Below are 24224 nucleotides of genomic sequence, written 5' to 3' on the forward strand. Positions count from 1 at the left end.
AGCTCCAGCATGGAGTATTTCAGAAACCGGGAGGAATGATTACATATTTTTGTATCCCTCTAATTCACCATTGTGTTCCTAGTATTTTTCCCTGGGCACCATGGCATATAGCAGTCCAAAAATCTGTGAGTTGAAAATGAAGTCGAGGGGCACCTGGGTGGCTCTGTTGGTTCAGTGTCCCTCTCTTGATCTCAGGATCAAGAGTGTTGATCTGTGTTGTGGAGCCCACTTTAAAAAAAAAAGAGAGAGAAAGAAAATTAAGTTGAATCAAAACCTTTCAAGAAGCCCTACACAGCAAGCAGGGAAATACTCAAAGAAGGAAGAAAGAGTATACAGCCTGGAAGGAAGGCCACTGAGGTCAGCAAGGGTGAGGGCTGACATGACATGGTCCCAGACTTGAGCTGGTGAGCTTTTCTTGCAGGAAGAAAAGACTCCCCCCCCCCCGCCCGCCATCTTTATTCACATGGACTTTTTTTTTTAATAACTTATTATTTTTTTTTAAACTTTATTTATGATAGTCACAGACAGAGAGAGAGAGAGAGAGAGAGAGAGAAGCAGGCTCCATGCACCGGGAGCCCGACGTGGAATTCGATCCCGGGTCTCCAGGATCGCGCCCTGGGCCAAAGGCAGGCGCCAAACCGCTGCGCCACCCAGGGATCCCCAAATGGACTTTCTTAACTTTGCTGTGGGGATGCAGAAACCGACCCGAACTAATTAATCTCTGCTCTCAAATAGCTCACAGTTTGGTGGGGAAGACCAGCACAGGCCTGATAATTATAAAATCAGGCGCAAAGAAAAAAAAAATCAGGTGCAAAGGTGCTGCAGGAGTAGATATGGGGATGGGGGGGGGGGGAGCTAGTAAAGCCTCCAAAGGCTTCATACAAGAGGAGAACATTTGGGACGCCTGGGTGGCTCAGCGGTTGAGCATCTGCCTTTGGCTCAAGGCATGATTCTGGAGACCCAGGATCGAGTCCTGCATCGGGCTCCCCGCATGGGGCCTGCTTCTCCTTCTGTGTCTCTCATGAATAAATAAAATAAAATCTTAAAAAGAAAAAAAGAGGGGGTAACATCGGAGCTCAGTCTTAAAGGTCGGAGTTCACCGGGGCAGGAAGTCCAGCGGAAAGTAGCTTGTGCACAGCCCTGATAGGTGCTGGTGGCTCCCGAACCTGCAGATGCAGCAGCACGTTTATCATGCAGATTCCAAGCCTGCCCGGGGAGGGGGCACTTGTGGTTTGTTTAACTGGGAGAGTGGCATCCATTTTAAGGAGCTTCAGAGGACTACACTTTTTAGACCGTCCTTTCCTGCGCTCCCACGGTCGCGGTCGCGGGCGGGGGATGGGGCCACGCGGGCCCGGACCCACAGGGCTCCCGGGCGTCCTTAGGAGGTGTCCGATCACCGCAATGCAAACAGCTCCATTTTGAGTCGCGCTTTCAGGGCACCGGCCGCCCCCACGGGCCTCACTTTGTCGGACTCTCGCAACAACTCCGCGGCGTGGGGACTGCGGGCCGCCCGCCGGAGCGGGGACCCCGAGGCTCCCGCAGCGGAGACGCGTCGCTCAAGGTCACCAAGCGAGCGCGGCGGCCCGCCTCCCGGCCTCCCGGCCCAGGGCCTCGGCGACGACGAAGGGCGGCCGCCGGCGGGTGGGGCTCCGGCCCTCCCTCCAAGCCGAGTCCAAAATGGTGGGGGCAGTGGCGTCAGCAACGCCCCCGCCCCTTCCGTTCACCTCCCTCCTTCTTCCCCAGGCCACCCAGGCGGGGGGGAGGGGATGGCGACGCAGCGCCCCACGTGACTGTCGACAACCCTGCGCGTGACGCAAAGCGGCGGGCCCAACGCTCGCCTCGCCTTGTGGGAAACGTAGTTCGGCGCACCGCCGGCTGGGCTAGCAGCGGGCGGGCCGGGCACTACATTTCCCAGGAGTCAGCGGGGGCGACGCCGCCGCTGCCGCCGTCGGAGAGCGGGGACGCGGGGCGCGCTGTCGGGCGGGGGCGAGATTCGGGCCGGTTGTGCCGTTGCGAGGCTGCTGCTGGGATCGCTGCGGCGGGCCTGGTGAGTGGGGGCCTGTGATGGGGATCAGGGCAGCTCCCCCGGCTCCGGCGGTGGCGTGTTTTATTCTCTCTCCGCGGCGGTTGGGTCGGGGGCCCGGCGCGGGGCCGCTCCTGCGCCGCTGCCCCCAGGCCTCCTCCGAGCTGGCCCCGCTCCCTCTCCGGCTCCTCCCCCTCCCCGCCCTTCAGGGTTTCCCCTCGCTCCGGCCTAGCTCCCGACGCTCCGGGGCCGCCTTTTCTCCCTCCCCCCACCCCTTAAGCTGCAAGCCTGAGGCCTCCACCTCTTCCATCTCCCCATTTAGTCGCAGGAACCCCATTCTTTGGATTTCTCCTTTTCCCGGAACTCTGAGTGCAACTCCCCCTCCCCCCTCCCCCCCTCCGTCTCCATTGGCCTGGTTCTGTCTTCTAGGGCGCATGTGGCTGGCACTCGGTGAATGTTAGTCCTCCTTCCCTGCTTGCGGCCAGAGGAGGCATAGTCCAAATCCAACCTGCCGCTGGAACATCTGTGCGCCCACTCCTATCTCAGCCCTCTCGGGTTGGAGGTGAGGCCGACTTGCATTCCAGGGGGTCGCCGGCGCGCGTGTGTTGTGCCTGTAGGAGGCAATTTTTCTTTTTTCTTTTGCCTCCTTTTGCATCTCAGCAACTTTTTTTTTTTTTTTTTAAATCAGCTCTTCTGGTCGCCTTTCTAAATCTCAGGGGGTGGAGCCTGGCGGCAGGAGCCGGCGAGCCGCGCCGGTGCCCGGGAGTGCGAAGCGGTCGGTGGTCGTAGGGTGTCTACGGGGGTGGGGAGTGGGGGGGGTTCATTGGATCGGAAGGGGAGCCTGCGGGTGCGGCAGAGCCTTGGCGGGCGAGAGCCAGGGAAGCTTCTGGGGGCAGAACAGAAAGGCGGATGGCGGGGCCAGCTTGCCCGGGTTCAGGTTTGGGCTCCGTTAAGCTTTTGATTTTAGGTCGAGGGGCTTCTTCGCTTCCGGTGCCTCAGTTTCCTTATCTGCAAAAGAGCGGTAAGTAGCCGCGGCAACTTTAGAGCGTTACTGCGAGGATTAACGGAGATAAAACTGAAAACCGCTTAGCTCGTTACCTGACATGGATTAGGGTGCATTGTTATCATCATCCCCGCGTGTAGGGTATGTAGATTGTGGGCCCAGAGTGCAAAGGCAGGTATTAACACATTTGTATTTCCTTTTTTTTCTTTCCAATGCTCCCCCCCCCTTTTTTTTAAATGTGGAAATACTGTATACCCGCATTTCCTTTTCCTTTTTCCTTTTCTTTCCTTTCGGATGCCCCCCCCCCGCCGCCTTTTTTTTTAATGTGGAAATATTGTCTGTTCGGTTATCTGGACGGCTTGATGTGTGTATCATTAAGCAGAAGCCTGTTACAAGGAGTCAGAAACGGTTACTGCCCATGAGCAACCTGTGGAGCAAATCGAGCTCAGTTTGCTTTTTGCTGGGAATTAACGTTTTGTGAACCAAGGCACACACTTCAGCAATATCAGAAACGGATTTATTCTGCAACCACTTGGGCTTGGTTGCATCTTGTAAAAGGTGTATTGAAGTTTCCAGAAGAAAACTGTTCCACTAAAAATCTTTGATGTCCAATGCAGGCCTGTCGCCTCGTTCTTTAACCCTTTTGGCACCAGTGACGGGTCTCCTGTTTTGGAAAGACTGATTTCTAGTTTTGCAGATGTACATACAGTCCCGTTTTCCTGGTGGTGGTGATAGTGGTAACAGTAGCGACAGTAGTTCTTTAGCATATTCATTAGTGTTAACACCAAGTTACAGGCATCCTTTGAATTTGGTTTAGCCAGTGAAATAATGGATTACAAAAAGAGTGTCCTGTTTCGTCCTGAGAAGTTGGAAGGAGGAAGCTTGGGATATTGTGGAGATTAGCACCCAGGTGGGGAGAGATACTGCTGGCAGAGAGGGAGCTGAAGACAAACGACTATTGTTTACTTATTTATTTTGAACGGATAGTCTCATCCACTAAGAATCTCAAGATGCTAGCCTATTTCTCGGGTGCAGTGACCTCCCGAATTGAAGGCAAAGTGGTTAATGCTGTTCTCTCAAATGTTAGATTTTTTCCCCCCAAATGTTAGATTTTGATGGATTGCTTCACACACTTATCCTATAAACATTTAAGATTGAGTCAGTTCAGTATTTGGCTGATTGATTCAGCAAATAGTGACTGAGAACACGCTCTACCGCCTGGCTCCTGTGCTAGGCTCTGGGAGTACGTGGTGGGGGGGGCTGTGTGAGACCCAAGGGGTCTTGCATTTGGAGAACTTCTAGTGGAGTAGGGGAAGATACAACCGGTAAGAAAATAAATGACAAATTGAGAAAAGTGATAAGGGAATATGAAGCAGGGACTCTAGTAGACACTAACAAGGGAGACCTAAGGTTGGTCAGAGAAGGTCTTTTGGGCATGACGACAGTTTTGTAGGAAAGTACGTTCCATATGGAGGGAACAGCAAGAAGGTGGGGAGAATTGTGTGCTTTCAGAACTGAAAAGAGGCCCAAAGTAGCTGACACAGTGAGGAGAGTGGTGACAACAGCTGGACAGGTAAGGTGGTTTGGGGGAAGCCATTGAAGCCTTCTGATTTATATTTTAAAATAACCCTTGGGGCACCTGAGTGCCTTGAGCATCTGCTATTGGCTTATGTCATGATCTTGGGATCCTTAGATCAAATCTCACATCGAGTCCTGCATCGCAGCAGCAGCAGCATCACAGCATTGGGCTCCCTGCTCAGTGGGGAGTCTGTGTTTCCCTTTGTTCCTCCCTTTCCACTTGTGCGTGTGTGTGTGTGTGCTCTCTCTCTGTTCTCAAATAAATAAAAATCTTTAAAAAAGATTACTTTTGCAGAGGTATGGAAGATGGATTATGGAGGATATCATTTAAGTACTGCCGTACTGGTCCAGACCGGATATGGTAGTTGCCTGTGTATTGGTGGGAAGAAGTGGGGTGTTTGGAGAGGATGTAGGTTTAATATTCTTGGGATCAGGCCATTCTTTTTTTTTTTTTTTTTTTAAGTTTTTATTTATTTATGATAGACACACACACACACACACAGAGGCAGAGACACTGGCAGAGTGGAGGGAGAAGCAGGCTCCATGCACCGGGAGCCCGACGTGGGATTCGATCCTGGGTCTCCAGGATCGCGCCCTGGGCCAAAGGCAGGTGCTAAACCGCTATGCCACCCAGGGATCCCGGATCAGGCCATTCTTAATCTGTAGTCCATGGACTATAGGGAGCCCATGAAACTAAAATTTTTGTGAGCGACTGCATTTTCTCAAGGTTTGATAACTTCCGTGAAATTCATTAGTCTCGGAATTTTTTTTTTTTTAAGATTTTATTTATTCATGAAAGACAAACACACAGAGAGAGAGAGAGAGAGAGAGAGGCAGAGACACAGGCAGAGGAAGAAGCAGGCTCCGTGCAGGGAGCCTGACGTGGGACTCGATCTGGGGACTCCAGTATCATGCCCTGGGCTGAAGGCAGCGCTAAACTGCCAAGCCCCCTGGGCTGCCCTAGTCTCAGAATTTAAGAACCAGTGTTCTAGAGCTTGTAATGCGGGTTTATAACCCATAAAAAAGTAGTTGCCCATGGCTTATCAGAGTTGAGTCGTGGGTACCCTTTCTAAAAGATTGCTTTCCTTCATCTTTTTTTTTTTTTTTTAGGTAAGCTCTACACCCCACGTGGGGTTAATCTCACAACCTCTAGATCAAGAGTTACTCCAAGAATTGAGTCAGCCAGGCACCACATTTCTTAGTCTTTAATGGGAACTTTTTTAAAAATGAAGTTTAGATGGTGTGCCATAGGTCTTTTAGTTTCTTTTTGTCTGCAAGTTAGAGGCTGATGCACATATTGAAGAAGTCAGACATTAGCTCAGTATCATGAAAGTCCATTCCTGAATGTTTTTTTCTACTGGAAGAAACTGTTAGTATTTTAAGTGGTGCAAATGGAGTACCTTAGTATATGAAGAGCAAGACCATCTTCTTGCTTTTCTTCCATCAGGGGTTTCAGATGTATATTCTTTTTTTTTTTTTTAAAGATTTTATTTATGATAGAGGCAGAGGGAGAAGCAGGCTCCGTGCCGGGAGCCCGACATGGGACTCGATCCCGGGACTCCAGGGTCATGCCCTGGGCCAAAGGCAGGCACTGAACCACTGAGCCACCCAGGGATCCCTCAGATGTATATTCTTATTTCTTATATTATATTTTTACATCTTAATGTGTGATTGGAAACATAAGGTGTACTTTGTACCCCAGAGGTAGAGCTGTACCACTGAAAGAAAGGTATATTTTTGTTTTTACAGCAGAGATTGAAAACTGAAGGCTTGTGGACTAAATCCAGTCTCCAGATGTATTTTGATACATACATCTTGTTCAATGTCTTGAACAAGGCCTTTCTTTACCACTCTATCTGTGGGATACTCCTCTCATCAACCCCTCCTGCCTCCTACATTATTACTGTGGAGCATTATTTTTTTATTTTTAAGATTTTAGGGGTTTCTGGGTGGCTCAGTTAAGTGTCAGCCTTCGGCTCAGGTCAAGAGCCTGGAATACACACAGCATTTTGAATTTGAATTAGTTGTCAGCATTTAAGAAACAAGGAGATTTTATGTAAAATTTATTTATTTATTTATTTATTTATTTATTTATTTATTTATTTATTTAATGTAAAATTTAGATTCAGGCTGCTTTTGAAAAATCAGTTTTGGCAGCCTCAGACCTGTGTTTCTGCCTCATCTGCAGCCATCTTTTATGGTTGAGCATGTCCTTTCCAGTTTGTCAGAGACCTCACTACGGCCTGACATGTATCCCTGACGTGGAACAGAGTCACTTGATATTATTTTACAACTTTAAATTACATGTCTGCAGGCAATTTAATATGGTGTCTCTTTTCTAGATATATGATACGGGTCTCTAATGCCTTCACTTAAAGTCTGTTTTCAGTCTTAACATTATATCACCATTAGAGATTGTTTTCTGCCTTGTTGCCTTATTTTTTGCAGACCAGTGAGGGAAATAAGCCCAAAACATTGAATTATTTTGTTTCTGAACCCAGGGGCTTTTAGAAAGCATAAAGGCTTTAATCTGACCCCCTGCCCATGCCTTTTAGTTGGTGTCTGTACAGTGTCCTCATTTTTGTTTTTCCTGATTTGCTTTTTAGCATCTGGAATGTTGCCACTGCATAGCTGGGCTTGTTTCAGAACATAGAAGGCCAAGCAAAGAGAAATTGTTGAATGTCTAATTAGAAGACTTTTGGTGCTTGTTTTCAGGCTTAAGAACCAAAGTTGAGTGTGTGTTTAATATGCCTGTGTGAAGTCCATTGCTTTGCTTTCAGTAATTGTGTGTGAGAGTTTCTTTTTTTTTCTTTTCTTTTCTTTTCTTTTCTTTTCTTTTCTTTTCTTTTCTTTTCTTTCTTTTCTTTCTTTTTTTTTGAGGAATGACTCCTCAATTTTTTTCCTCTATTTTAATTATAAAGACAGGATAAATAATTGATAGAGGCCGTCTAAGAGATGAGACTGCTTTCTAAAGCTACCCAGATTTCTCCACTCTAGGGCTCCTTTATGGTAGGCCTTCAGAGAAGATGGTCCCAGTGTGTCTAAAGGATGTGTCCTACAGTCTTGACTAATACCTTTATCTAGCAGACTGTGGGCTATCGAAAAAAAAAAAAATTAAAAGAGATTGAGGAAGTTGGTCAGGCGCCAGATTAGGGTTGCCCAGAAGAAAAAACTGGGTAAATTTCTTAAGATAAATTTGTTTCAGTTATAATAAAGTGATGCTTTGTGTACTCTTAAGTTTGCTTTTTTTTTTTTTTTTTTTTTTTTTTTTTTAAGATTTTATTTATTTGAGAGAGTGAGAGAATGAGCATGAGCGCGGGGAGAGGGAGAAGCAGACTCCTTGCTGGACCTGGAATCCAACACAGGCTTGATCTGGGGCTTCAGAATCATGACCTGAGCTGACAGCAGACACTTAGCCCAGGTGCCCCTACTCTTAAGTTCTTCCTGCTTAGCCGTTAAGGAGTCAGGTTGCTGAACCATTTTTTTTTAGTTTTGATGGTCCTATGTATGCTTGTATCACATTGGGAAATGTCTTGAACAAGGCCTTTCTTTACCACCCTATCTGTGGGGTACTCCTCTTATCAACCCCTCCCGCCTCCCACATTATTTCTGTGGGACATTATTTTTTTATTTTTTAAGATTTAAGAGGTTTTGGGACGCCTGGGTGGCTCAGCGGTTGCACGCCTGCCTTCAGCTCAGGGCGTGATCCTGGAGACCTGGGATCAAGTCCCGCATCTGGGCTCCCTGCATGGAGCCTGCCTCTCCCTCTGCGTATATCTCTGACTCTCTGTCTCTCTCTGTGTCTCATGAATAAATGAATAAAAAAATCTTAAAAAAAGAAAAGATTTAAGGGGTTTCTGGCTGGCTCAGTTAAGTGTCTGCCTTCGGCTCAGGTCAAGATCCCGGGTCCCAGGATTGAGCCCCCCTACATCGGGCTCCCTGCTCAGTTGGTAGTCAGCTTCTTCCTCTCCCTCTGCCCCTCCCCCTGCTTGTGCTCTTTATCTCTCTCTCTCTCTCAAAAGGGAGACGGACAAGCAGACTTAGTGCTGAGTGCAGAGCCCAACATGCAGCTCAACCTAAGACCCTGAGAGCAAGACCTGAGCTGCAATCAAGAGTCGAATGCTCAACTGACAGAGCCACCTAGGCCCTCCTGTGGGACATTTTTAATCTGCTGTGTCTTCACCTCTTTAGAGAGTAAAGCAGGGATTTGTTTGATTCATTGCTGAATCCCCATACCTAGGACTTTCTCTGTTACATAGAAGAGGTTTAGTGAATAAATAAAGGATGAATTAATACTGGAAGAGATATGCTGACTGGTTGGCTGTCTCTGGAAGTGCTCCCACTATCAAGTTCTGATTTACTCAGATTCTGTTAAGCTACCAGTTGAAAATGATTTGTATGGGGATAGGTGAGGAGATTACAAAGGAGCGGGGAGGTACTCTATGGGGTGATAGAAATATATATATATATATATACACACACATATTTATAAAGGTTTTTAATTCATGAGAGACATCAGCAGAAGGAGAAGCAGGCTCCCCGTTGGGAGCCCAATGCAGACTCCATCCCAGGACCTCTGGATCATGATCTGTGCCAAAGGCAGATGCTCAACAACTGAGCCATCCGGCCCTTTGTGTGTGTGTGTCTGTGTGTGTGTATTTAAAGTTGAATGTAGGGCTTGAACTCCAATACCTTGAGAGCAAGACCTGAGCTGAGATCAAGTGTCAATCGCTTAACTGACTGACCCCCCCCCACCCCCCAGGTACCTCTGAAATACTCCATATTTTGGTTGGGGTAGTGTTTCACAGTATATTTTGTCAAAACTGACCAAACTTAAAATGTGTACCTCTTTTGTAAGTGAATTATGAAGTTGATTGATAAAAATTTGTTTTCAAAAGCCGTTCTCTAAAGGCTGTTCTGTAAAACTGAGATAACTGTATAAGTAGGTTGTGATGATTGTTTTTAGTAAATTTAGCCAAGTATAGATTGGACAGGAGATTTTAAAATCTTGTTTGGAGTGAGGCGGGTGCCTCAGGAGCTATTGAGGGAAGAGGCTGAGCTGGGAGGACCCCAATTCACTCAAGAGCAGTTCTACACTGATAATTTTTTTACTTTGGGGTTCTGCTTAATATATATAAATATATATGTAAAATAAAAATTTTAGTTATTTACTTAAAAATCTTTAAAGACATTTATGTATTTTTTTAAATTAAGCCCCATGGGGGAAAAAAAAAATTAAGCCCCATGCCCAGCGTGGAGCTTGAATGAATGACCCTGAGATTAAGAGTCCCTTGCTCGACTGACTGAGCTAGTTAGGTGCCCTGAAATTAATTAATAAAGATTTTATTCATTTATTCATGAGAGACCTAGGGTTGGGGAAGGGAGATAGAGAGGCAGGGACACAGACAGAGGGAGAAGCAGGCTCCATGCAAGCAGGCTCCCTGCAAGCAGCCCGATCCCGGGACTCCAGGATCACGTCCTGAGCCAAAGGCAGGTGCCAAACTGCTGAGACACCCAGGGATCCCTTTATTTTCAAAGTAATCTCTACACCTGGTGTGGGGCTCAAACTCATGACCCCAAGGTCAAGAATCAGATGCTCTACTGACTGAGCCCGCCAGGCACCCTGACATTTCATTTTTAAAAACTTAAAACACCACTGAGTTCCCTAACGCCTTCCTGCCCCTACCCCACGATTTAGTTAAGTAAGGCACAACCCGTAAAAACCCTTTTGGGGGATCCCTGGGTGGCGCAGCGGTTTGGCGCCTGCCTTTGGCCCAGGGCGCGATCCTGGAGACCCGGGATCGAATCCCACGTCGGGCTCCCGGTGCATGGAGCCTGCTTCTCCCTCTGCCTGTGTCTCTGCCTCTCTCTCTATCTCTCTGTGACTATCATAAATAAAAAAAAAAATAAAAAAATAAAAAAAAAACCCTTTTGGGCAGGTAGTTGTCTTTAAAAGTTTTGTTTCCTTGCTCACAGATGGTGCTGGTTGAAAAAAAAAGACATTGCAGAAATACGTAATGTAGAAAGTAAAAGTTTCCCATAATGCCATCTGTTTAGGCCATTGTAAGCAGTTTGGGTACATAGAAGAGATTTCTACTGTTTTGGTTTGTTGTACATGTGATTTTTTTTCTTTGGGTGTTGGATGAAGGTATTTCTAAATAGTAAAGTTAGTTAGTAAGGAGCCACGGAGGAAGTAGAGACAAACCGCTTTGGTTTATTTATGAAAGCTGAATCCTTAAAACATTGCTCTGTTTAGAAGGACTTAAATTACAACAGTGTATTTGTGATAATCTTGTTTTCTTGGAAAATATAGAAGATGATATGTTAATGGCTTTAATGGTAAGTACTTTTCCTTTGTTCATAGCATAGAATTTAGCTTGCCTGTTCTCTTTGTTTCAGGATTATTAGTTATATAAATTTTTGCTGGACATTTTACCTTCAAGTATGAGTTGTTTGACCATTTAACCAGCCTTGGTAGGGGATTAAAGTGGCCTTGAATGTGGTGCCACTTTGAATGACAATATAGGATGAAGAAGGAATATCTTATTGCCTTATTCTCTTCCTTTTTTGCTATGGAGGCTACTTAACATTGAAGGATACACATATCATGAAACTTGTTTGATAGAGAATGTTTTCTGTTCAATTTTCAGCAAAATATTTTCAGCTACAGTGTTAAATCAATAAGGCATGCTCATGGTTGTATATGATCTTTGGTGCCTAGAGGCCTTGGTTATCAGAAGAATGTGATGAGAAATGGAAGTCCTTGCTTCCTCTTCAGAAGCCTTTTTTTTTTTTTTTTTTTTTTTAAGCTGAGACCCTGGAGTAAGTTGCTTAACCCTTGGGAGTGTATCTGTTCAATTTCAGGTGGAGATAGAAATCTCCATTCCCAATTTTCCCACATCCTTCGCAACACTTACTTTCTGTGTGTATGTAATGTTTAATGGTAACTGTTAAAACCTATTAGAATGGCTATTATGTGCTTGTGGCTATTTGTATATTTTTAGAGAAATGTCAACTCAGGTCTTTAGCTTATTTTTCATCTTACATTTTTGAAGCTTTTTTCCCCCCTTAAGTAGGCTCCAAGCCTAATGTAGGGCTTGACCTCACAACCCTGAGATCAAGAGTCACATGCTCCACAGCCAGCCAGGTGCCCCACATTTTTGAAGCATTTTAAAGTAAGTTTCAGATATCAGTACATTTCACATCTAAACACTTCAACATGCAGATCATTAGCTAGAGTTCGATATTTGTTTTTGATTCCCTTTTAATTAAGGGAGAGAGGTAAAATTTACAGACTAGAATGTGATTGTCATTTAATTTATAAGTGCTTGCTTGGATGGAGAGGTTTTGGGTACCATTTTTTGCTGAAATAGTTTGCTTTTCCTCTGATTTAGTGGTGATGTTTGTCTTGAGTTAGATTTATTTTTGTCAAATTAGCATTGTGACCACATAATTTTATTTTTTGAACCAGGAACACCACTGAGTGAGAGGATGCTGTTAATAATATGCTGGTCCAACAGGTGTAAAATATCTTGAGCAAACTTAGATGTAAGGTCAGTTTAAATATTGAAGAAGCATATTTATAGATTGTAATTTTTTTCAAAGTAAGTGCTTCGTTAAGCACTTCACATGTGTTGTCTCATTTAAGCCTGTACTTCAGGAGGTTAGTGAAGAGCCTTTTGTTTTACAAATGATGAAGCTGAGGCCCAAGGGATAGACTAGGAAGAGAGGATTTGAATTTGGAACTGCTCTAAACCTCCCTCCTCGCCACGGTGCTGTACTGCTCAGAGTAAGAGTCCAGGGAGTAGATGGGTCAGTAAAATAAGACAGAGTCCTCAGAGGGGCCCGGGGTGGCTCCGGTAGGTATCTTCCTTTGGCTTAGGTCCGAGGGTCTTGGGATTGAGCCTGAACCTCAAGTCCCCTGTTGTTAGGGGAGCCTGCTTCTCCCTCTCCCTCTGCCTGCTTCTACCCCTGCCACATGTGCTTGATCTCTCTGTCAAATAAAATTTAAAAATCGTTAAAAAAAAAGAGTCCTCAGATAAAAATCTCCATTTTGTTACTGTCATGCTTATTATATGTGAAGTTATTTAACTCTTAGAAATAATAGGCTTGAATTCAGCTGACAGACTTTGTGATTGATTCACCTTGCTGCAAATAGAATGACAAGATGTATTTCAGAATTAATAATATTGCCTAGTTTTTTGTATGTTTTCATTTTTGAAATGAAAATACACCTTCCTTCCTTTGAGAGACTTAATATATATATATATTTGACATGAATATAAAGAATATGAGAAAAATTGTGCAGTTCAATATCTTATGAAACTTAATATAGTCCCATACTGTCATTTCTTTTATTATAAAGTGGTTATTTAAATGGTTTGGATGTGTAAAAGTGATGAAAATCCTATCTCACAAGTTTAGGCACGAATGGAACCAGTGATCTCTAGTGCTGTTTTGACAGTTGAGTAAACAGTGTTGGTTGAGCACACTAGAAATTCTCAGATGTAGGTGTTTTAAACTCCATTTGAGTTTAGCCATTTCCGTGAATAATCTCTCAACCAATAGGACTCTTGGCTCAGAAGCCATTGCTTTGAAATTTACTGGATGAATGATACTTAAGAGGGTCATTTGGGTCGCCTGCCTGGGTGACTCAGTTGGTTGAGCTTCCTATTTCAGCTCAGGTTGTGATCTCAGGGTAGTGAGATCAAGTCCTGAGTTGGGCTCTGTGCTCAGCATGGAGTCTGTCCTCTCTCTGCTCTGCATCTGCAGTCGGGTCTGCGCACACTCCAATAAATAAAATCTTAAAAGCGTTGTTTAACTGTTGCAAATGCTTTGTCATACTAGTTATGACTATTTTTTTGTATTTTTGAACATCTCTTTTGGAGAATGAAACAGTGAAATTTTTTTTTTTTAAGATTTGTTTATTTGAGAGAGAGCGAGAGTGTGGGAGAGAGCACCCACAGGAGCAGGGAGAAGGAGAGAGAATGTTGCAGATTCCCCACTGAGCACAGAGATCAAGGTGGGACTTGGTCTCACGACCCTGAAATCTTGACCTGAGTTGAAATCAAGTGTCAGAGGCTTAACCAGCTGAGCCACCCAGGTACCTTGAAGGTGTTTTTTTTTTTTTTTTTTAATTCTTTCTTTAAAGATTATTTATTTGAGAGAGCATGAGCAGAGGGCAGAGGGCAGAGGGAAAGAGAAGCAGACTCCTTGCTGAGCTGGGAGCCTAAATTGGGGCTTGATCCCAGGACCCTGGGATCATGACCTAAGCCAAAAGCAGATGTTTAACTGACTGAGCCACCCAGGCACCCCCCCCCCCCAATTTTTTTTTTTTTTACTGAAAATTTTTTTAACACGGTTCATTCAAAGTGCCAACTTCCTGATAAAACCTAATACCCGCTCTCATCATTAATGAGTTATATTTGCATACATGAACCAGGAATGTAATAAAAGATAACTTAGTTTCAAAGTTGTCATCTGAATTATTGCTGTGGCTATTTGGAAATTAAGATTTATGTGTTAGAGTATACATAAACTGTAACTTTGTGTACACTGTTATTCAGCTAGAATTTTGACTTGCTCTTCTCCGCTTATCTTATTCTTGTTAACTAATCTGAGAGCTGCCAACAAGAAATAAAGGGTTTCTGAGGAGAGGATCTTTGGTTTCCTTTTTGGGTATTAAATATCACTGCAAAGCTATAGGGATACAGGCTTTGTCTTCTGGATTGTTCATCCTCCTTCCTTTACTCCTTTTAGTGAATGAGAAACCATTGTTCAAATACATAAATCATGGATACACACTTTTTGTTGCATGTCTCCCATCATAAAGTATTATGTATGCAAAACTTGGCTTTTCCTATAGTAACTCTTGAGTAATCTAGTTTCCTGTTGAAAATACTCCTTTTTCCTGTTGAAAACTCATTTTATCAGGCACCTGAGTAGTTCAGTCAGTTAAGTGTCCGACTCTTGATTTTTCGGCTCAGGTCAGTCTCGGGGTCATGCCATCAAGTCCCCAGTGGGGCTCCCCAATGCACTGAGCGTGGAGGCTGCTTGGAGTTCTCCTTCTCTCTGTCTCTCCCTCTGCCCCTCTTCCTGCTCAGCAGTGTGCATGTATACTCTCTGTCTAAAAAACAAAGAAACCCAAAAACTTACTTTTTCTTGGGGTGCCTGGCTGGCTTAGTCGGTAGAGCATGCAGCTCTTAATCTCGGGTTCATGAGTTCAAGCCCCACAGTGAGTGTGGAGATTACTTAAAAAATTCTTAAAAAGCAAACTTTTCTTGACTTTTATTATAAATTTCTTTAAAAAAATATTTGTTCGTGAGAGTGAGAGAGACCGAGACACAGGCAAAAGGAGAAGCAGGCTCTGTGGGACTCGATCCTAGGTCTCCAGGATCACGCCCTGGGCTGCAGGCGACGCTAAACTGCTGTGCCATTGGGGCTGCCCTTGGCTTAGTTTTTTGAAGATTATTCTGGAAATGGTTACATTTATGGATTTGATTTGTTGTTTGGTGATTATGTAAACACTTTGCTGGGGGGAAAGCCTCTCCCAATTTTCTGGACCCCCCCCCCCCCCCGCCAACTACCCTTTTAGAGTACCATATGCTATGTGGTTTACATATGTCAGTTCATTTAATTTTACATTAGATTATAAAATTAGTGTATCTACTCTTTAGAGATGAGGAAATTAAGTAAGATTATACATTTTATCAAGCCCGCAGAGAAGTGGAGTCAGGATGCTAATCCATGTTAGTCTTGTGTTTGCAAGCCTCATATTTTGATTTGCCTGTATTCAACCGATAGGTGCTTATCGTACAATAAGGAGTTGTTTCTTTGATTTGACCCTAAGAGAATTGCTTTATGAATCCTATTCAGTCTTTAGAAGTGTTTGCAAAAATCGGAATGTGTTTGACCAAGAAGTTTTTGAGGTACCTGGGAATGCATGTACTTTTCTGTCCCTATCCTAGAGAATTTTTTTCCCCCTCTAGAGACTGGGAAAGGGAATCCAAAAGGGAGCACAATCACAGCGGTTAGCACTGTATAAACCTTTTTTTCTTGCTTTAAAAAACATGCACTATGAAGACATCCAAAAGAATAATAAAAGCAGTACTCATATTTAAGAGATCAATTTAATAAATGTATGAAATAAAGCTCTCCTACCACAGTTGAATCTCCTCCTAACCATGTTTCTGATTTTTTTTTTTTTTAAAGATTTTATTTATTCATCAGAGACACAGAGAGAGGCAGAGACACAGGCAGAGAGAGAAGCAGGCTCCCTGTGGGGAGCCCAATGTGGGACTCAGTTCCGGGTCTCCAGGATCACACCCTGGTCCAAAGGCAGCGCTAAACCGCTGAGCCACCCAGGGATCCCTGATTTTGGTGTTTGTAAGATACCTGTGCATTTTTCTAGATTTCTCTTAAGTATGTATGCTTTCCTAAACAAAAGACAGTACCATTTTTGTGTGATTTTAAGCTTCATATAAGTTGTTTAAAGATTTATTTATTTGAGAGTGAGAGCAAATGAGCCAGCAAGCAGAAGCAGGGAGGAGGGGCAGACTCCTGCTGAGCAGGGAGCTGGATGCGGGGCTCCTCCCCAAGACTGCAGCATCCTGACCTGAGCAGACTGCAGAAGCTCAACCTTCTGAGCCACCTGCATGCTCCCCACCCCAGTTGCTGTTTATTACCCATTAATATTTGTAACTCTTTCTGCTCAGGCTTGTGTTTGTGGGATTTCTTTACCATATATTTGTTCTTCATTTTCACTGGTGTGTAGTATTCATTGTATGAATAGATCATTTTATCTGTTTTTCTGTTGGTGCTCAGAGAGTGCTGTCAAAAATACTTCAGGCAGACTCCCTGCTGAGCTCAGAGCCCTAAGTGGGGCCCTGCCTCAGGACCCTTGAGATCATGACCTGAGCTGAAACCAAGAAAAATCTTCCAGGTAACTGACAGAGCCACCCCACCCCCATTGCTCTAAAAAATAATCTTGTTTATATTTTCTGCTGGCTTGGGAGAGTTTCCCTCGGGTTTATACCTAAAAGTGCAATGGCTGGGTCATAGGATGTGCACATCTTTTTTAAGTAGGCTTTACTCCCAGTGTGGGGTTGAATTTACGACTGTTAGATCAAGAGGCTCATGCTCTCCTGACTTACCAGCCAGATGCCCTGGGATGTGCATATCTTTAACTTTATTAAATACTATCACAGTATTCTCCACAGAGATTATGCAAGTACATAGTCCATTAGAAACATTTCTGTTGCCATGAATCTTAATGACATAATATTGTTGGACTTTAAAAATTTTTGTCATTCTTAGGAGTATAAAATACTGTAGTTTTATTTTTTTTTTAAATACTGTAGTTTTAGATGGCCTTTCTCTAACAGTGAAGATTAATCTTTTCCTATGTATATTAGTTGTATAGGTTTCCTCTTTTTTGAATTGCTTGTTCATCCTCTTTTTTTTTTTAAGATTTTATTTATTTATTCATGAGAGACAGAGTGGCAGAGACACAGGCAGAGGGAGAAGCAGGCTCCACGCAGGGAGCCTGACGTGGGACTTGATCCCGTGTCTCCAGGATTACAACCCCGGCTGAAGGTGGAGCTAAACCGCTGAGCCACCCAGGCTGCCCCCCTTGTTCATCCTCTTAGCCACTTTATTTTAGCACTTCTTGTTTGATATGCAGTATACAGTTACTTGTTTCTATGTGTCACCCCACCAGAGAGGTCAGACTTTCTTTGTCATTGTATCTGTAGTGCTTAGGACACTACACTGCCTGGCATATGGTAGGCATTCAGTAAGTATTTAATGAGGTAAATTTTTTTTTTAACCTAAACAATTGAAATTTTTAGTGTTTTTATTGATTTGTAGAAGTTAGTATGTAGTCTAGAGTCTAGATTTTACACGACTACTGGTTTTCAAGGAAATAGAGGTTTAAATTTTTAGGAAGTGATGATTTGTAAGTTGTTGGGCATAAGGATTAAAAAATGACAATTTCTACCATTTGAGACCTACAGTTTTGAGAATTACTGCTCATTAAGGATTTATTCCTACATGGCCATTTGCACTAAATACCTTTGTTAATAAGTGAATGATGTAGAATCAGAGTTGGCAGACTTTTTCTCGAAAGATTCAGATAATTGGGGGCCAAGAGGCAAAACTGAGGTTATTATATAGGTACTTAACAATAAAGAAAACAAGTATTTATTATTGTTTACTTACTTATTTTTATAGATTTTATTTATTTGACACAGAGAGAGCTTGGGGGCAGGGGAGCAGGATCCCTACTCTGTGCGGCCTGGGAACATGACCTGAGCTGGAGGCAGATGGTTAACTGACTGAGCCATCCAGGTGCCCTAAAGATAGATACCTAAAAAGAGTTTTTAAAAATCTTTCTAAGTTATCTCTCTACGCCAAATGTGGGGCTTGAAGTCAATACAGTGAGATTAAGAGTAGCGTACTCGGGGATCCCCTGGGTGGCTCAGCGGTTTAGCGCCTCCTTCAGCCCAGGGCGTGATCCTGGAGTCCCGGGATCGAGTCCCCCGTCAGGCTCCCTGCATGGAGCCTGCTTCCTCCCTCTGGCTGTATTTCTGCTTCTCTCTCCCTCTCTCTGTGTATCTCATGAATAAATAAATAAAATCTTTAAAAAGAAAAAAAAAAGAGTAGCATACTCTATGACTGAGCCAGCCAGGTGTCCCTAGGAAGCAAATGTTTTATTGGCAGAATGGAAAATGTAATAGTTGAATACAGTTTTTGTAAGGCAAGTGTGTTACAAGAGTGGAATTCACTTTGGGGGATAACATTTCACATCACTGGGGTTCAGAGTTAGCTTTACCTATCAAAATGGATGGCAAATGTTCATCTGTTAATATTAGCTGAATTCTGTAGTGCGATTGTCAAAGATGACATATGTCGTCTTTGAAATGCCTTCACACAGACTGATACTGCTGAATATTAATATTAATCCATGAGCATATGATTTTTTTGAGCATATGGTTTATTTGAGCACATTAATCACTTGGAAGGCATTTAAAGAATTCTGTTAGGTTCATTTCTTGATATTTGCCTTTTTGGGTACCGTTACACTGCAGACTAATCCTTTCCAATGGAAGATTAGATGGAAGTTTTTTCTGTTTTTTTTTTTTTTTTTAAGATTTTATTTTTAAGTAATCACACCCAACGTGGTGCTCAAACTCACAATCCCAACCAAGATTGAGAGCCACACACACCACTGACTGGGCCAGCCAGGCACCCCTAGGTAGAAGTCTCAGTTGCACAGTTAGATAGATTTTTAAAGATAGAGATTTATTTTGCACTTCCATTAAGATTGAAAATATGCTGGAAGTGTAGTTTGAATTAAGAAAATACATCTTTCGGGGATCCCTGGGGGGCTCAGCGGCTTGGCCCCTGCCTTTGGCCCAGGGCATGATCCTGGAGTCCCAGGATTGAGTCCTGCATTGGGCTTCCTGCATGGAGCCTGCTTCTTGTGTGTCTGTTTCTGCCTCTTTCTGTCTCTCATGAATAAATAAAATCTTAAAAGAAAATACATCTTTCACATTTTTAAAAAATATTTTATTTATTCATGAGAGACAGAGAGAGAGAGAGGCAGAGGCAGAGACACAGACACAGGCAGAGGGAGAAGCTGGCTCCATGCAGGGAGCCTGACGTGGGACTGGATCCCTGGTCTCCAGGATCACGTCCTGGGCTGAAGGCGGCGCTAAACCGCTGAGCCACCCGGGCTGCCCATATGTATTTCAAATTTTTGTGGGAACAGCGATCTCATTGCTTGTGTTAGCTTTGACAGTACAGGTAGTGAATAAAGTAACTTGACATTACCTGAGGTTCAAACAGTGTTTAGTGTTAAAATTTGCCATAGTCTGTTTTTCCAAAAAGTGCTCTTTTGCTTTATATTTTTTTATTGGAATCATTAGGAAACATTATCAAGTCTAAAAAAAACTAATTTCTAAAGCCTTTCAGTATTCAATAATAATGTTTAAGGGTGGGGAGCCTGGGTGGCTCAGTGCCTTCGGCCCAGGGGGTGATCCTGGAGTCCCAGGATCGTGTCCCACGTTGGGCTCCCTGCGTGGAGCCTGCTTCTCCCTCTGCCTGTGTCTCTGCCTCACTCTCTCTCTGTCTCTCATGAATAAATAAGTAAAATATTAAAAAAATAATGTTCTTCAGAAAAATTTCAGATTAAAAAACTGCAATAATTAAATTTTGCTGCTAAGCTGTTGAACTGCTGTTTGGTAGTACAAATGAGGATGCACTTTCTATTTCTCACAAAAATTCACAGAACTGATGATGGTTAAGTCTACAAAAGTGAATTGACAGTAACTGAAGGTCATTCTTGATAATACTGGCTCAACATATGATTAAGTTCTTGGCAGAGTTCCTGGTGATGAATAGTACAGTGAATAACCATATGTTTGAAACACCTTACATTTCCTTCCTTCCTTCCTTCCTTCCTTCCTTCCTTCCTTCCTTCCTTCCTTCCTTCCTTCAATTATTTATTTGAGAGTGAGAACATATGAGTAGGGGGAGAGGAAGAAGCATACTCCCTGCTTTGCAGGGAGCGCAATACAGGGGTCGATCCCAGGATCCTGAGACCATGACCTGAGCCAAAGGCAGCTGCCCAACTGACCGAGCCACCCAGGTGGCACAACAACACCTTACATTTTCACAAGCCCTGTCCAATTAAGCCCTACACATTTTTACCACCATCATTTGTGACACATCTTAGCAGATTCAAGTTCAGGTTGTATTAGTGTTCTCTCAGCATTTGAAAGATTCTCACCTAATGATCCACATGACTATTCATAGAGGCTAACTCTTCATTTTAAACCCAGCATTGACTTGCCCACTAAACAGCTATGCAATATCTGTCATATCTGTTGAATCAAGAGCCAAGGAACACCACTGAAAATCATCACCCACCCACCCCCCACTTTTTAACAAATGTTCTGTTGTTGAGTCGTTTCAGATTTACAGAAAATCTGAGAAAATATGAAATGTTCCTGTGAATACCCCCATACCCATTTCTCCTGTGAACATATTAGTATGGTATATTGGTCCCAGCTCATGAACCAATGTTGATGTATTCTTTTTTTTTTTTTTTTGCTAAAGTCCTTGTTTTATTCACATTTTCTTAGTTTTTACCTAATACTCCTTTTCTGTTCTAGGATCCTGTCTAGGATATGCATTTAGTTGTCATGTCTCCTTAGACTCTTCTTGGCTGTGACATCTTTTCGGGCTTTTCTTATTTTTGATGACCTTGACAGTTTTGAGGAGTGCCGGTTAGAACATCCTTCAGTTGGGATTCTTGTCTTGAAAAGACTGGTGTTATGCATTTTAGTGAGAAAGACCGCAGAGGGTAATAAGGTATCATTTCATCACATCATATCAAGGAATACATATTATCAACATGATTTATTGTTGATGTTAATTAACTTTGATCACCTGGCTAGGTTTTTCCAGGTTAAGTGACTCCTTCACCTCCATACTGTACTTTTTGGAAGGGAACCACTAGACTAGGCATTCTACTTCTAGTCTACCTTCTGGAGGGTGGAGTATATACATAAATTATTTGGGATTCTTCTGCATGGGAAATTGGTCTCCATTTATAACAGTATAGATTCATAGATGTTTTATACTTCAGGTTATCCATTACTACATTTTGTACTTTTTTTTTTTTGGCTCTTGAGAACTCTTTCATTTGGACAGGAGGGTCCTTTTGACATACTCCCTTCATTGTGGTGGTTTTTGTATGTTTGTTTTTTGTACTTCCTTTCTGGCACTGCAGGATACTCAGGCTTATCCAATGTATTCCTTGCCCCAGCCCTAGAATCAGTCATTTCTCCAAAGAGGTTTGGTTTCTTTTATTGGAGAATGTTATTACAAGTCAAAGTGTGTGGGTGCTGGGTGTGCTTATTACTACTGGAATGTTACTGTTTATAGGTCTTCTCAGCTGACAAAGCAAGGAGATATGTGTGTATGTACATATAGGAAATATGTGTATATCAAGACATTTCATATACATATAGAGAGATCTGTAAATATGTCTGAGGTACCCGTGTGTATCCATTTGTATCTGTATTAGGCTAAACAGGATTTTATACTGGTATATCCATTTCTAATCCAGGATCACCTGGACCATTCTACATTCTAGCCTTTCTTTTTTGTCTCTGGCTCCCCACTCCCAACATTGAGAGATTTGGCTCTTCCCATCTGCTATCCGTTTACTTATTAATTCCAGTATGCATGTATAATAGTTTCAGAATTGTTAACCCACACCCCTGTGGGAAACAAGTTTAACATCTAGGATACAGTGATGATGTGCATTTCCTTTTGCTGTTAGTTTTCCCTGTTCCATTCATGTCCATGGTTGCTCATCTGCTTTTTTTTTTTTTTTAAGATACATTTATTTGATAGAGTGCACAAGTGGGAGGGAGAGATCGTCTCAAGCAGACTCCCTGCTGTGCTCAGAACCCAATGGGAACTTGATCTCACGACTTTGAGATCAGGACCCCTGAGGTCACAACCTGAGCTGACACCTGAGCTGAAACCAAGAGTCGGATGACTGCACCACTGGGGTGCCCCTGCCTTATTTTTTTTTTTTTTAATTTTTTAAAAAAATTATTTATGATAGTCACACAGAGAGAGAGAGAGAGAGAGAGAGAGAGAGGCAGAGACATAGGCAGAGGGAGAAGCAGGCTCCATGCACCGGGAGCCCGACGTGGGATTCGATCCTGGGTCTCCAGGATCGCGCCCTGGGCCAAAGGCAGGCGCCTAACCGCTGCGCCACCCAGGGATCCCCCCTGCCTTATTTTTTAATTGATTACTGATGTTGCTCTCATTGTCCTCAAGTTTTCCAGGCAAGAGGCTAATAGTCTTAAATTCATTTTCTCTGTACGCTTTTCTTTGGCTGCCACAAACATGTTTTAATCAACTCACTGTAAATACATGGCTTTCTTATTAAGCTAACAAATGAACCACTCAGAAACTTAGTTTGGTTGCAGCTTCGTTTCTATTTGTTTTTATGAAGATTTTCTGTTGGGATGAGATACTCTGTTTTAAGTTTTCTAATTTTTTCTAACAGAATTCTGTTAGATAGGGCAGCCCTGGTGGCACAGCAGTTTGGTGCCGCCTGCAGCCCAGGGCGTGATCCTGGAGACCCTGGACCGAGTCCCCTTTCGGGCTCTTTACATGGAGCCTGCTTCTCCCTCTGCCTGTGTCTCTGCCTCTCTCTCTCTCTCTCTCTCTCTCTCTCTCTCTTTCTCTCTGTGTCTCTATGAATAAATAAATAAAATCTTTTTTTTTTAATTATTTATTTACGATAGTCACAGAGAGGGGGAGAGAGAGAGAGAGAGAGAGGCAGAGACACAGGCAGAGGGAGAAGCAGGCTCCATGCACCAGGAGCCCGACGTGGGATTCGATCCCGGGTCTCCAGGATTGCGCCCTGAGCTAAAGGCAGGCGCCAAACCGCTGCGCCACCCAGGGATCCCCTCTTTTTTTTTTTTTTTTAAAGAATCCTGTTAGATGTGCATATCGTGATGAGTACTTAATTTGGTAATGTTGAGGGGCAGCCCGGGTGGGTCAGTGGTTTAGCGCTACCTTCAGCCCAGGGCCTGATCCTGGAGACCCAGGATCGAATCCCATGTCGGGCTCCCTGAGTGGAGTCTCTTCTCCCTCTCTCTCTCTCTCTCTCTCTCTCTCTCTCTCTGTGTGTGTGTGTGTGTCATGAATAAATAAATAAAATCTGAAAAAAAAAAAAGTAATGTTGACATACATTCTTGGCACGGTTTCGTTTTTTTTTTCATAATAGAATTTTGCCACCTAAATCATTAACAAAATAATCTACACTGTTTCTTATTCTTTAAATGGGTAATGTTCAAAGTTCGCTTCTTGTTTTAACATACGGACATATGGGATCCCTGGGTGGCGCAGCAGTTTGGCGCCTGCCTTTGGCCCAGGGCGCGATCCTGGAGACCCGGGATCGAATCCCACGTCGGGCTCCCGGTGCATGGAGCCTGCTTCTCCCTCTGCCTGTGTCTCTGCCTCTCTCTATCTCTCTGTGACTATCATAAATAAATAAAAATTAAAAAAAAAAACATACGGACATATGCTGGTAATTTAAAAATAGTAATAAAATGACAATGCATGGTACTTGAACTGTGGAGCTTAACTGCACCACTGCAGTCTATAGCAGTGCAAAGTGATGACCACATGCAGTCTCTTTTGCAATCTCTCAACTCTGCTGTTGTGTGAAAGCAGCTATCTGTAAATGAAGGAACGTGGCTGTGTTCCAATAAAACTATTCATAGATACTGAACTTGGAATTTCTTAGAATATTCACACATTCTGAAATATTCTTGATTTTTTTCAACCATTTAAAATTGTAGAAACAATTCTTAGTTCATGGGTGGTAAAAAAAAAAAAAAAAGGTTGGGCTAGATTTGGCCTGCGTGCATCATTTGCTGACCCCTTAATGTAGAAGGCCCTGTATTTGTGACCAACTCATTTGGAAGTATCTTTTTTCTCCAAAGCCATTTGTAGTAATTTCAGCAGCTCTGGATTCAGTGTCGATTCCTGTTGATGCCATGGAAGAGACTTAGAACAGACATTGCA

The 24224-nt window shown here is 43.3% G+C and overlaps 1 protein-coding gene across 3 annotated transcripts in view; it reads left to right on the top strand.

The window, feature by feature from the left end:
• The first annotated feature begins 1907 nt into the window (after positions 1-1907).
• THRAP3 (thyroid hormone receptor associated protein 3) overlaps positions 1908-24224 on the top strand; it is a 64468-nt gene continuing 42151 nt past the window's right edge. For 2 of the 3 annotated variants that reach the window (XM_041738053.1, XM_041738055.1), the window contains exon 1: positions 1908-2047. The gene's annotated coding sequence lies outside the window, so the exon portion shown is untranslated. Of the gene's footprint in view, positions 2048-2452; positions 2586-24224 lie in introns of all 3 variants that reach the window. The other variant, XM_041738054.1, reaches the window with a different exon arrangement.

The sequence above is a fragment of the Vulpes lagopus genome, chromosome 23, assembly GCF_018345385.1.
Source record: "Vulpes lagopus strain Blue_001 chromosome 23, ASM1834538v1, whole genome shotgun sequence".
NCBI lineage: Eukaryota > Metazoa > Chordata > Mammalia > Carnivora > Canidae > Vulpes > Vulpes lagopus.